The 14,797-nt window shown below is 33.3% G+C and overlaps 1 non-coding gene and 1 pseudogene across 1 annotated transcript; both read right to left on the reverse strand.

Annotated features, from left to right (window-relative positions):
* Positions 1 to 6,385: 6,385 nt before the first annotated feature.
* Positions 6,386 to 6,705, reverse strand: LOC113933729 (annotated as a pseudogene).
* Positions 6,706 to 6,762: 57 nt separating this feature from the next.
* On the reverse strand, positions 6,763 to 6,896 carry LOC113933769. Its single transcript, XR_003523473.1, has one exon. It is a non-coding gene; the product is annotated as a small nucleolar RNA SNORA70 (small nucleolar RNA).
* Between the last annotated feature and the right edge of the window lie 7,901 nt (positions 6,897 to 14,797).

Raw genomic sequence — 14,797 nt, forward strand, 5'->3', positions numbered from 1 at the left:
AAATAAGATAATTATAAAACTGGACAGTTAAAATGAAGAGCATATGATTTAAACACAACTGGAGCTGAAATATTATATTTGAGGTCTTTCAGGTAAAGAGAAGTCTTATAAGGGAGACACAGATTGATCCTTCTTGGAAAGTGTATTTTCTCTATATTTCTATCAAAGGTCAAGGCAGAACCCAGAGTAAAAGGAGAAGGGAAATTGACATTTTGGACAGTTAAGCATGAAATACTGGGTTTCTTTTTATCTAGGTAGTCCAGTTTATCAGTTTAATGAAGCAATCAGGAAATTAGATTCCAAACACTTTTTAAGGAATACATAAGTGTATATGACTATAATAGCCAATGTTCTGTATCATTGCAGAAATTAAGTATGCCTCTTGTTATTACAGCAGGAGCAGAAGAGAAGAAAGTCCTTAATAAGGCAATGGTCTTGATTCTCTTCTATAAATAAAAAATGAATATTATATATGTGTATATACACACACCCATGTATACAACCACACTAACACACATATACAAGTATGTGATTATATATATATAAAATATATATCATTCCTTCTGAAAACTGAAGATGTGTTCAAGGAATAGCGCAAGGGAACTCCAGAGTCCTGGTGACATTATCTGACCTTGCCAATGACCATATATTTTACTTCAAGCAAGATATTTAGACTGTGCAGGACTCATTTCCATTTCAGTAAGACTGTAGGAGAGGAAGGCCTGGGTCTATTGGGTCACACAGGGTCTAGTATTCGTTGATTCTCCTTATCTTCAATTTAAAACTAAATTTTTCTTTTAAAACTTTGTGCTGTCTGTAGATTATCATCAATGACTAAGACTCTTGAGAAAAATAAAGCTTGGAAAGCTGAAATTCCTTGATAGCTTTGAAAGCATTTGCTTCTTGAAGAGTTGTATTTCCAGAAATATACAGCAGGAAACTATTGTCCTTTAGGTCCTGCCTTAAAGCAAGATAACACTTTGCCACTCAAAGAAGGTAGGAAAATGAAATTTGGAGGTATTTGATTTTTCTTATCAAATACTGTTCATATCCTCATTGACAAATGTAATTTTTATATGATAATACTTTAAAGTAGCTGCCTTTTTTATGACTGTGGATTTTTGTGTGCATCTTATTTGTACCAGTAATATACTTGCAATTTATGAGATTATATTGACTAAAAATTATCACTAATACTTTGGATCATTAAGGAATAAAAAATTAAAATTCACCGATAAAGAAAAACATAAATTTTGGCCTATAATTACAGTTTTTTTCTTGACATATGTTACTTTTTACTTAACATTTTAAAGGGATTCATAGGAATTATTTGCAGAGAGCTTTAGTTTTTTTTTTATTTAAATCCAATTAGCCAACATACAGTACATCCTTAGTTTCCGATGTAGCTTCCGATGTAGTGTTCAATAATTCATCAGTTGCATATAACACCCAGTGCCCATATCACGTGCCCTCCTTAATGCCCATCACCCAGTTACCCCATCCCCCCACCCACCTCCTCTCCAGCAACCCTCAGTTTGTTTCCTAGAGTTAAGAGTCTCTCATGGTTTGTCTCCCTCTCTGATTTCTTCTCAGTTTTCCCTCCCTTCCCCTATGATCCTCTGCAGTGTTTCTTATATTCCACATATGAGTGAAACCATAAGATAGTTGTCTTTCTCTTCTTGACTTACTTCACTCAGCATAATACCCTCCAGTTCCATCCACGTCGATGTAAATGGTAAGTATTCATCCTTTCTGATGGAGAGCCTTAGTTTGTATGTAGTGCTGAATTGAATGAAACAGGCACTTGAAGACCTGCCAGTGTCACTCTTCCTTTACCTTTTGTTACTAACATAATTTCTGGCTTTCCTTTACCTGTAACTGTGCATGAGTGTAAGGAATGAGACTGGAAGGCTTACAGGACTTATAACACAGTATTCTAGATTATAGCACTCTATGTTAAAGATGGAGTTGTTTGGCACACTGAAATTACCCTTTGATCCAGATACTATATTTCTGCTTAAAGATACAATCTCAGCAGGATATAATAATTTCCTAAGAAATGAAATGAAGGTGGAAATCAAATGGACATTTAAGTCTCAAGGAACTGTGATTAAGAATGCACTCATACATTTGTATACTTCATGTTAAATTATGAGTTATTTAGTCATTCATCCTTTATAAATATAGATTTAGATAATTTTTCATACTCAAAGTGACAGAATGCTTTACATTTTATACTTGTCCATGTATATAAATTTTAAAGACTTACCTCTGTCAATATGCTTTGAGATTATTCCAATATAAACCTTCCATGATTATCACAACTCAGTATTACTTTTTGTAGCTATTTTAAATGATTCTTTCTGTTCTTTTTATCCCAATAATTTTATTGGCCAGGAAACCATCTTAGAATGGATGTTTTAGAGATAAATATATAGTTTGTGATTTGAGGGAAAACTTTATCTACTTGAAGAGATGTCATTGGCAATTATAATGGCAATATTTGTTCTTAAAAACATTTTTTTTTAAGATTTAATTTACTTATTTGAGAGAGAGAGAGAGAAGGAGAGCAAGAGAGAGAGCATAAGCAGGGGGAACTGCAGAGGGAGAGGAAGAAGCAGACTCCCCGCTGAGCAGGGAGCCTGACGCAGGGCTCAATCCCAGGACTGAGTTGAAGGTAGATGCTTAAGCGATTGAGCCACCCAGGTGCCCTTGTTGTTAAAAATGTTTAATGATTTCATTTTGTAAAGATAACCATTAACATGGTGAAATAAATTTACATTTTATTATTAACAGGAAAGTGTAAGTTATAAAATAGTATAAATATTATAATTGAGTTTTTAAAAATATTTGATATTCACACACTGGCACACAAACCCAAAAAATTATTGTAATTTTTCTGCCTATATTTTACTAATTCTTTTATTTTTGCTTTGTAATTTTCACTTCTAACTTTATATAATACATATATTTAAAAATGAATAATCATTCAAAGTATTATATCAAATGTTAAAGTTAAAAATGCCCTATTTAATACCAGAAAAGTGAGTTGCTTCAGATCTTCAAATCTCAAATCAATTCCTACATGTGAGGGAATGTTCAATTCCTAGTTCCAACATTGTTGGGGATATTCTTATTTAATGTTACAATGTTTTTACTTTCTATTGGGCTATTAATTATAAGAATTCCGAAGTTGTACTATTTTATGTTAATATTGTATCCTGGTGTTATGTAATCATTCATCTAGCATGGTATCATTACCTATTTTAATCATGACTTAAAGTTTATTGTTACAATACAGGCATACCTCAGAGACATTGCAGATTTGGTACCAGACTACAACAAAAAAGTGAATATTGCAAGAAAGCAAGCCAAATGAGTATTTTGGTTTTTCAGTGCATATAAAAGTGATGTTACTGTAGTCTATGAAGTGTGCAATAAAATTATATCTAAAAAGACAATAAGCATGCCTTAATTAATTATTGCTAAAAATGATAGCCATCATCTTACTCCTTATAAATATCAATGCTTGATAGTCTGTCAAAAATTGATTGAAAGTTTAATGCTGTCCTGAAAATATTACATCTCGCTCTGTTTATGATTGTCAATAAAGTATATAACACAAAGATTTTCTGACTCTACTAAAGTACAGTTTATGATTATTTCAATTAATTTTTATTGCTGTTGGCAGTGTTGATTGTTGAAAAAGGAATAAAAGGACTCATGCTAAAAGTTTTGTAAGTATAGTGATTAGAAAACTGAACTCTTTAATTAGTGCAATGACTTTTTTACTACATATCAGTTTTAGTATAGAATTGTATCATATATTGTGCCAAAATGAAGAAAATGTTTTGAATTGCTCCAATTTCCAAAATATCTGCTTTTGTCTAGTGCAGTTTATGTTTATGCAAATAGTGAGACTTGAAATAAATACAACAGAGTAAACAGGAATTCTCTTAAGATGTGTTTCGTAAATAATTCAGGTCAAATTCTTATTTATAGTACTCATTGCACCTGGAATCTAGAATCTTGCCCATTGTTATTTTTTAATAAATCTATACTTTATTGTGTGCATATCTTTCATTCATTGTCAGCCATGATACATAATGTTTTGTCTCCTGAAAATTCTCCTCAATAAAGATAGGTCATGATATTTTTGAAAAATATTGTTTGGAGAAGGTGCCTGGGTGGCTCAGTCATATAAGCACCCAATTCTTGATTTCGGCTCAGATCATGATCTCAGGGTGTCATGATCTCAGGGTTGTGGGATTGAGCCCCACATTGGGCTCCACACTGGGTGTGGAGCCTGCTTGGAATTTTCTCTCTCCCTTTTCCTCTGCCCCTCCCCCCCATGCACTCACTTTCTCTCTCTCTCTCAGATAAGAAAGAAAGAAAGAAAGAAAGAAAGAAAGAAAGAAAGAAAGAGAAGGAAGGAAGGAAGGAAGGAAGGAAAGCAGGAAGGAAAGAAGGAAGGAAGGAAGGAAGGAAGGAAGGAAGGAAGGAAGGAAGGAAGGAAGGAAGGAAGGAAGGAAAGAAGAAGAAAGAAAGAAAGAAAGAAAGAAAGAAAGAAAGAAAGAAAGAAAGAAAGAAAGAAAGAAAGAAAGAAAGAAAGAAAGAAAGAAAGAAAGAAAGAAAGGAAGGAAGGAAGGAAGGAAGGAAGGAAGGAAGGAAGGAAGGAAAAGAAAGAAAGAAAGGAAAATGAGAAGAAAAAAGAAAAATATTGTTTGGTGAATTGTGGCCCAAATCCCTAGAATTGGAGAAACAAAACTAATTTATAACCATATTGTAACAGAAGGAGAAAGAGTATCCATATCTGACTTGAACTGTATCTGAACATACTAAAGCATTGGCACTTTCTGGAAAAATTTTTGGTCTGTATGGATAATGACAAAAACCAGATGAAGGTAGAGATAAGTTAGATTCCTCAAATATATGTCCTTCTAATTCCTAGTGTTTATTACTCTATGTCACATACTAATCAGAAGAAGATATTAAGAGTTAACCTTATACCAGAGGAAAATTGATATGCACGTTTCCTACTCTATAAATCATGGGAGTGGAATCCATAATAAAATTAAGCTTTCTGATCATAGTATGTTCTAGTTCATTAACTTCTCATGTACCCCTATTCCTACAAATGGACTGCAATTCTGTGAAGTGCTAGGATCTTTCAAATTATTTTTGATGATTTGGAGCAACAAGCAAACTAGATAAAGGCGAGGACTAGAAATAGCCATGGAAACTGAAAAAATACAACCCAGAGAAAGGATTATATGCAGAAGATCAGAAACAGAGTTAAGAGCTGAGCCTTAAATCATAAAATTCCTGATGGATTTTGGCTGAAATGAACTTGATTTTATATTCTCTAGCTATCTACTTATCCTGCAGCTACAGAGAGAGGAAGTTTTGATTATGAAATTATGCATACCAACTGTTAAATATTTGGAAATTACAAAAATTCACATAAAAATAAAAGTATACCCAAGCAATGCAGAAGACTGAATATATTTTTCATGCTCCCTGGATTAAATTATTTTTGTAAGCATTTTCCTGAATGTAACATTCACTCTAGACTTTAACATATATGAATGGTATTGTAATAGCATTGTATGGTAGCTACACTTGTGGTGAGCATAACAAAACATATAGACTTATTGAATCACTATGTTGTACACCTGAAACTAATGTAATATTGTATGTCACCTATACTTCAATTAAAAATTTATATACACTTATTTTGCATCATATGGTTGTAAGCATGTCTGCTACATGCTTAATACCTGTATGGAGTTAGTGGAATTATCCTCCATACTTATTAAACCATATCACTGGTTCAAATATTTGTTTCCAACTGAATCCTATGCAGTTATGATCATTTGAGATGTGAAAACAGATTTCAATTCCAGATTCCAATTGATTATATGATCAAAGAGCCTTTCCACCCAAAAAAAGATTGTAATAATTTGCACTTTCATACTCTGAATATAATCCATGACTGACTACTTCATTGCAGTTTTCATATCCAAGAGAAACTCCTATATGTATACCAGAAAACTTCTATAAGAAAATCCATAGCAGGGGGGCACCTGGGTGGCTCAGTCGGTGAAGCGTCTGCCTTCGGCTCAGGTCATGATCTCAGGGTCCGGGGATGGAGCTCCTTGTCGGGCTCCCTGCTCAGCAGGGAGTCTGCTTCTCCCTCTAGCTCTGCCCCTCTCCCCTGCTCATGCTCACTCTCCCTGTCCCTCTCTCTTAAATAAATAAATAAAATCTTAAAAAAAAAAAAAAAAGAAAATCCATAGCAGTACTGTTTCTTTTTGTTGTTGTTGTTGTTGTTGTTGTTTTTGACAGGAAATAGGTTTTATTGGTGGCCATGAAGAGGGAGGGGGCAGTGCCGAGATTCTCATGAGTGCAGAGCCCTCCATTTGTCCAAGGAGCCACGATTAGGGATGTATTTGACCCCACAGCCATCTGGGATAAGCGCTTTTCAGCCATCATGTCTTCAAATTCATCCGCCTTAAACTTAGTAAAGCCCCACTTCTTGGAGATGTGGATCTTCTGGCGGCCAGGGAACTTGAACTTGGCCCTGCGTAGGGCTTCAATCACATGTTCCTTGTTCTGCAGCTTGGTACGGATGGACATGATGACTTGGCCAATGTGGACCCTGGCTACTGTGTCCTGGGGCTTTCCAAAGGCACCCCGCATACCTGTCTGCAGCCTAGATTGGAGATAGCATGAGGTCAGACCTCAATATCCACTGGAAAGGGCTGTCTCCAAGGTCCCTTAGGGCAACCCATACAATCAACAGGCTGCATACACTACCAAGGAGGCCACTGTTTGCAGCCATGGCACACTGGGCCCCCATAGACAAAGATCACAGTTGGCTTAATTGGCTGCAGACATAGCAGTATTGTTTCTAAGAGCAAAAATTAGAAGAAAAGAGTATACTCTTAAACCAGTGGATATATAATAAATTCATAATAAACCCACACAATGGAATATTATAAAACAGGAAAATGAAGAAACCATAGCTATGTACAGAAAGCAACATAATTCTGAGTGATAAAAAAGTATGTATTAGAAGACTATTGTATCATTCAGGGTAGTAACAAGAAACAGAAAGCATTCTCATATGAGAATCATTCCAGGCAGATACACATGGGAAGCTGGGGAAGAGGGTAATTTAATGGGAGACGTGATAATTTGGGATGTAGCCGGCACCAGGTAGCTATTGCTTTTGGGCACACAGCTTCTGCCACCTGTATTCAATACCCACTAGAAGCTTCTGTCTTGAAATCTAGTGACAAGTTTCAACTTTTTTTGTAATTAAGTAAAGTGGTAGTTTAAACAATAACTAGCCTCACACCTTTTATTTTGATTTAAAGAAATATATTTTAGAACGCACATTACAAAAATTGCAAAGACTGCTTTGGAAAGAAGTACATATTTTCTACTCAGAATGTTGAGTATTTTCAAATAATTTTATGATTTTTTTCCTCCTTTTTTTTCCGTGAAAAAAAGAATTATTTTACAGATGTGGAATATTTTACAGATGTGGAAAACCTGAAATAAAGACCTGAGCTGCTCATGTGACATACATTAAGCAGTGAGGTTTAAATTCAGGTTTTCTTTTCATTATATGACATCAGTATTCAGTCTGCATACCATCATTGGCAATTGTTAAGAAACAATCTTAAACTCACAGTATTTTAACCAACTTCTGATACTTAAAAATTATTCTTAGTACATTATTTTGATAAATGCACTCAGATTCAGAGGCAAACAGATTCACTTATTTTCATGGTATAAGCATATCTTAGTCATGTGTCACAAATAACTCATAGTTTTTGTGAACTTAATGAAAAATAAGGAATTCAAATGGAGGCAATGAAATCAAACCTGTGATTGTACGTTTCAATATAACTGTGCTACATGCAGAGCTTACAGTCTCCTAAGAAAATGGGATTTTTATGATAAATATTTGTTTAATTAGGGTAGTTCAAGAAATATTCTTTTCTACTTCATCATTCTACACATTTTAATCTTTCTTTGAAAAAATATCTTTGAGGATATGTAGTCAAACTATAGACCACTAGTAGGAACAGCAAATGAATCCATCATTATTTAGCAGTTAAATTAATTTCCTCAGTATAGTTAATATTTACCCATCCCCAATCCATAGTCTGTAGATTTGTGTTTTCTAAATATACCCATAACCAATGATTCATTAATACACGTGGTGTTACTTCTTAGAACTCTGGACTACCAGATCAGATTATTCCGCACACAGAATTACAGTTTCTGGAATAATGACAGATAAAAATTTTCAATTAGCCAATGAACTTTTAGAATATTTTCCCACAGGGAATCTAATTCTTTGGATTTATTTAGATTCCACTTTGATCAGTTGAATGAACAAAGAATACCTGTTGTACCTTTTCACAAATAAGGGTACTCTGGGGGGGCGCCTGGGTGGCTCAGTCCTTAAGCGTCCGCCTTCCACTCAGATCATGATCCCAGGCTCCTGGGATCAAGCCCCGCATGGGGCTCCCTGCTCGGTGGGAAGCCTGTTTCTCCCTCTCCCACTCCCTCTGCTTGTGTTCTCTCTCTCTCGCTGTGTCTCTCTCTGTCAAATAAATAAATAAAATCTTAAAAAAAAGCGTATTCTGGAATGGTTAGTTTGTTGGCTTAAATACCTATTTTTTATTTATAAACCCTGCTGACAATTAAGTCTTTTCCCAGGTCATAATCCCCAAAGAGAAAAGACCTACAAATGTTCCCTACTTCAAAACTGACAGTGAAGAAATGACTCAATATATTTATATAAGCACCATAAATTATACACATATGTACATATATACTTACATGTATTCTTTACTTTATATATATATATTCTTTATTCAGTCTGTTCATTTACTCCCTCCTAAATTCTCTTAATGCATATCCTTAACTCATGCTTCTTTATTTATATTTATTCATTTTTCAGCATTTTCATAAACATATATTATGTTGTATACATGTATGTTAAGCATATACTATGTCATGAAATGTGCTATTAAAGATACCGAAATGAATAAAATGCTGTTTTTATATGTAATATGGCAGGCAGATAGATAATCACAATGGTGGCTTGTAAGTATTGTATTGGATGCTTAGCGTGGGTAAAATGGATGCAGAGAAAGAAAAACACATAGTCTTTTTTGATGGCTTTTCCTGTACTAAATGCTACTCCTACATTTTAGGTATTTGTTAATTAATGGCATAAAACAACACCCATTTATTATACTAGTTTCTCCAGGACAGAAATCTGGGCATGGCATAGATGGGTTCTCTGCTTGGGGCCTCATGTGCTGAAGTCAAAGTGCTGGCAAAACTGTACTTGGACCTGGAGATAAATATAGTCTTCTTAGATTATTCAGGTTGTTCACAAAATTAACATTTTGTGGTTGTAGTTCTGAGGTCCCTGTTTTTTCACTAGCTATTGGTCAGAGTTGTTCTCAGTTCCTAGTGGCTCCACTCAGGTCCTAGCCAAGGATTCATGGTCCTAGCCATGTGGCCCTTTAACATGGTTCCAGCTTACTCGAAAGACAACAGGAGAATCCCCCCCCAGCTGGCTACAGGTCAATGTTATAAAACGTAACCTAATCATGAAAGATATTTCCCCATCACCTTTGCCATATACTATAACTAAATGAAGGGAATGGGGCACCTGAGTGGCTCAGATGGTTAAGCATTTGCCTTCGGCTCAGGTCATGATCCCAGAGTCCTGGGATCGAGTCCCACATCGGGCTCCCTGCTCCTTGGGAGCCTGCTTCTCCCTCTGCCTCTCTCTCTCTCTCTCTCTGTCTCTCATGAATAAATAAATAAAATCTTTAAAAAAAAATAAAAAATAAATGAAGGGAATGACAATTCCATTATATTCATAGGTCCCACACAAACTCAAAAGGAGAGAATTATACATGTGTTTAAATATATCAGTATTTTCCTTTAGATCTTTAAAAATGTACTCTCCTTTATTGATTTTTTTCTGTTCTAAATTTATCATTTTAAAATTCATTTATTTATTCTATATTTAAATAGATAAGACAAATTGGAAAAATCTACCATGGCAAGTAGAAGCAATGATCATATTAAGTTTTTTTCTTTAAATTTACTTTTTGTTTGCTTGTTCAAAAAATGCTTCTCTCCATCCACCTCTGCTTAATATTATGTAACATTTTGTCCTCATGTTTCAGGTGTCGCTCTCACATTTAAATATTATTCAGTTTGCTTTGTGTATAGTGTGTGGTAAGGGTTAATTTTTTACTGTGTAGATAATTAGTTTATTATTATTATTATTAGTTTTTTCTCCAACATTTGTTGAATAATCATTTTTTCCTATTTATCTGTAATTTTAGCTCTTTCATATATAAAAGATGTTTGTGAGCTCCATATTCAGTTTCACTCCTCTGTATCCCTACTCCTTTACTAATAACATGTCTTTATTGCCACAGCCTTGTTAAAAAAAAAAATGGTATCTAACAGAGTTGTCCACAATCATGTTTTATTTTTCAGAGTGTTTTGTATGCCTTTGGGTCTTTACCAAAGGTATTTTATAAATAGTCATGTTCTACCAAAAAGACGCCGTGATTTTGATCGGATTCACATGGAATCTATGAGCTAACTAACTACAACAGAACTGACATCTTGGTACCACTGCCTGCCCATCCATAACGTTGTTGTCCTCTCCATTTATTAAACCTCCTTTAATGTACTTTAGTACCCAATTAATACTTCTTTATGTAAATTCTTTGTACATATTATATGATTATTTCTGCTAGATTCGCTTTCTACAATGTTCTGAAATTAGTATGCAGGTTGGACTATTGTGTTCTACAGTGGAAGCAAGGAAATGACTTAATTAAAAGCCTATGATAATAATCCTCCTAGAAATAGTGATGGATTTAAGTATTATCAATTTTAAAGAGATTTAAAAAAATTAAAAAGTGTTTTCAAAGCAAAGCACTTTCCTTTCCAAAATTTTCTTTCGCTTGCCAATATTATTAATCCTGGATCTTTCTTAACAAACCTTGACAACTCAATTTTTCAGGTTAACAATATATGAGAAGGAGACAGATAAAAATGTCAACATACTTGTTTATGTGTGTATAATTGATATATCATGAAATCAGAATGTATGTTAAACTTACAAAAATTAATTAAATGTTCCTAAGTAGTTAATAATACAAATAAATATAAAGCATGTGCATAACAGTGGAAAATTTATGGTAGGTCAAAAACCAGTAGAGAAAAAAATTTTTTTTCATAAAGACATTAGGTTTTAGAATGATTAGCCTCATTATTTCTTTAAGTTGATTAAGTCTACAAAAGGAACTCTAATAACTTTCATATTTATTGTGCGAGACTACAGTAAGGCAAACTTAGCCTGGGCAGGGGTATCAGAAGCTGCAGGGTGATCTGTGGACATTTACTCAAATATCTTAACTTCTAAAGGTTTGCTCCCACCATAGTTTATAAACTTTTAGAACAAATTATATTGTATAAAATAAATTGCATGACTGAATACAAATATGTTTATATATTTTTTAATATGACATTGCATCAGGATAGGAACAGAATAATATCCAGAAGAGTGGTAACAGCAACCAGTATAATAATAATGATGATGATAATACTAGCAATAGCAAATGTGTCTATCCTATTGAGTGCTTAGCACATGTGAGAAACTGTTCAAAGTGTCATAATTGATATCTGTCTACAATATAAAAATGGCTTGATATAATATCTTGTTATTTCCTCAAAATAAGGTGCATTGCTTTATTCCAACTCTATAGAAAGAATGTAAGTAAGAGTCAGAGATGCAGTATGATTTTGTTAAGATCTCACACTATAATGTACTTGCTCAGATTATGTACTTTCTGGCCAAAAGAATTTCAGTTCTAATTTTCACAAATTTAAGATGGAGCTAAAAATAATCTGTATCTCACTGAATTGTAGAATTTTTTAAAAAACATAATGATGGTAAAATTTATAATATAATATTAAATAATGTATGCATACAAATGTATAAAAATACATTTAAAATATAAATGTATATAATACATTTCACAAAATGTAGGGAATCAACAAGTATTTATTTTATTATATTTTAACATATAATTAAATAATATGCCATCCATATATTACTGATTAATATAAAATATTATAATGTATATGAATATAATATAATATATTGTTCTTTCATAAACAGCAATACACTTATGAATATATAAGTATGAAAATATGGAGATATATGGTATATTCATGTTGTAGTTCATTGTATGTTATCTAATATTACTTATTAATTACTATCAACATTAATCAGAGTTGAAATGTAATCTACTATTTTTGTAATGACATTATAACTTAAGAAGTCTAACACATATTTTAAACATTATTTTATTACTAATTTCTATGGTTAACATGAGGGAGATTAATTATATTGTCTTTAAAGTTATATTTTGCTATTAAATTTGATGGAATTTTTAAATGCAGAATGTATCAAATGTTTTCATTTGTCCTTATATCCAGAATTTTTTTAAGGTTTTCCACATACTTTCATTTAAATTTTGAAGTACAAAGTGCTATTTAAATAACTTTTTTTAAAACTTCATTTTTGGTATTAACATTTTACATTTATACTATTTTCAGGAAAAATTATGTGAAAAATTGTCTTGGCTATTCATAGATCACAGTATTTTTAATATTTCTACTTTCTCTTTTTATTTAACTTGAGGAATATATCATGAATCTAGCATTCTATGTTGAGACTTTTGGTCATACTGTATAATTTTGAGTCAATGAAAATATAAATTTCCAATTCACCTGTGCATTATTATTATTTTTTTAAAGATTTTATTTATTTGACAGAGGGAGACACAGCAAGAGAGGGAACACAAGCAGGGGGAGTGGGAGAGGGAGAGGGAGAAGAAGGCCTCCCGCCGAGCAGGGAACCCAATGCGGGGCTCGATCCCAGGACCCTGGGATCATGACCTGAGTCCAAGGCAGACGCTTAACCATATGAGCCACCCAGGCGCCCCTCACCTGTGCATTATTAAGGCTAAATTTTTAACCTCTAAAATGTGGTAAGGGATTAAGTTTTCTGATGAGAAATATAGCTTATTTCTCAAAGGTTTAATCTTCTATCCTGAACTTATTTTTATTCAAGGCAACTAGGCAAAATCTAAATGTTCTTTTCATGAGCTATCCATCATTTGCTTTACATGACTAGATAAATAAACATAAATCTGGAAGAATGTACAAAAATAAATTAACCAAACAAATCATGCATAGAACCCAAAAGATGTAAATTCTAAATGCTAAAAATGCATTCATCCAAAAATTCTAGCAGTTCGCTAACATAATAATTATTTATTTTTACTTAATATAATGTATTTTTATTATGACCTTTTAATCTGGGAGTCAATTTGAGCAAAAAGGGGGATAAATATAAGAATTCTGGTTGAAAATTATTCTTCAGTTGCTAAAAGTAAAAAGCATAAGACTTTCTTAGATCAGTGTTTATACTAATACATAACTCAAATTTCTCAAATACAAGGAGAAAAATCACTCTAAAATAAGTGAAGTATAAATGTAATATTTTATGCTTTTCATCTTTATGATTCTCAGGTACAACAAACTGAGGGTGCTGGAGAGGAGGTGGGTGGGGGGATGGGGTAACTGGGTGATGGGCATTAAAGAGGGCACCTGGTGTAATGAGCACTGGGTGTTATATGCAACTGATGAATCACTAAATTCCCCCTCTGAAACTAATTATACAGTATATGTTAATTAAATTGAGTTTAAAGAATTTAAATTTTTTTAATGGAATTAAAATAAAACTTCATCAGGTTGCCTGGGTGGCTCAGTTGGTTAAGCAACTGCCTTCGGCTCAGGTCATGATCCTGGAGTCCCAGGATCGAGTCCCGCATCGGGCTCCCTGCTCGGCGGGGAGTCTGCTTCTCCCTCTGACCCTCTTCCCTCTCGTGCTCTCTCTCTCTCTCTATCTCATTCTCTCTCTCAAATAAATAAATAAAATCTTTAAAAAAAATAAAAAAATTAAACTTCATCAAACACCTACATATTTGAAACTACTTAATACAAATGGCATGATTCTCATAAAAAAGTAGAGTCTTGACTGTTCAAATCTTTATTAATAAAATAAATTATTTACCATAATTTTCTATTCAGAATGGTATTATTAAAACTAGAAATTTTGATTGCTCTAAAATTTAATGTCAGTATACTTATTTATATGGTAAATATATCTTTGCCTTTGTACTATGACCTTGTCTCAGACGTTTAGTTGAATGGATTGAGAAAACTCAACTCCAATGTCCCCATTTAGCAAACAGTAACTATGGCTCAGTCAGTAAAGGAGGCAATTTGAATGTTTTAAGACTTTCTTGAGCCTTCTCTTCAGTACTTTCTTGGTCTGATTATCTCCACCATGACTGAAAGTTTACTATCATACACTGTATGAATCAGGGCCTTGAATAAATATTTTTTTTATTTTAATTCTCCTCTGAGGTATTTGTTTAGCAATTAGGAATTGGCCTCTGCCTCCAGCTGAGTTACAGAGATTGTTAAGTGGCCATGAATCTAGTAAGCTGTCAACAAAAATCCCCAACAAAAATCTTGAGAATTAAAAAACAAAATCTTGAGAATTTGCTCCTCACAGAACTGGGATTTGAGTTTCTGAATAATACAGTAAGCTCTCAGTTCAATAAATTATTAAGAAGGACACCTTATTATTAAGAAT

This window comes from Zalophus californianus, chromosome 10 (genome assembly GCF_009762305.2).
Source record: "Zalophus californianus isolate mZalCal1 chromosome 10, mZalCal1.pri.v2, whole genome shotgun sequence".
Lineage (NCBI taxonomy): Eukaryota > Metazoa > Chordata > Mammalia > Carnivora > Otariidae > Zalophus > Zalophus californianus.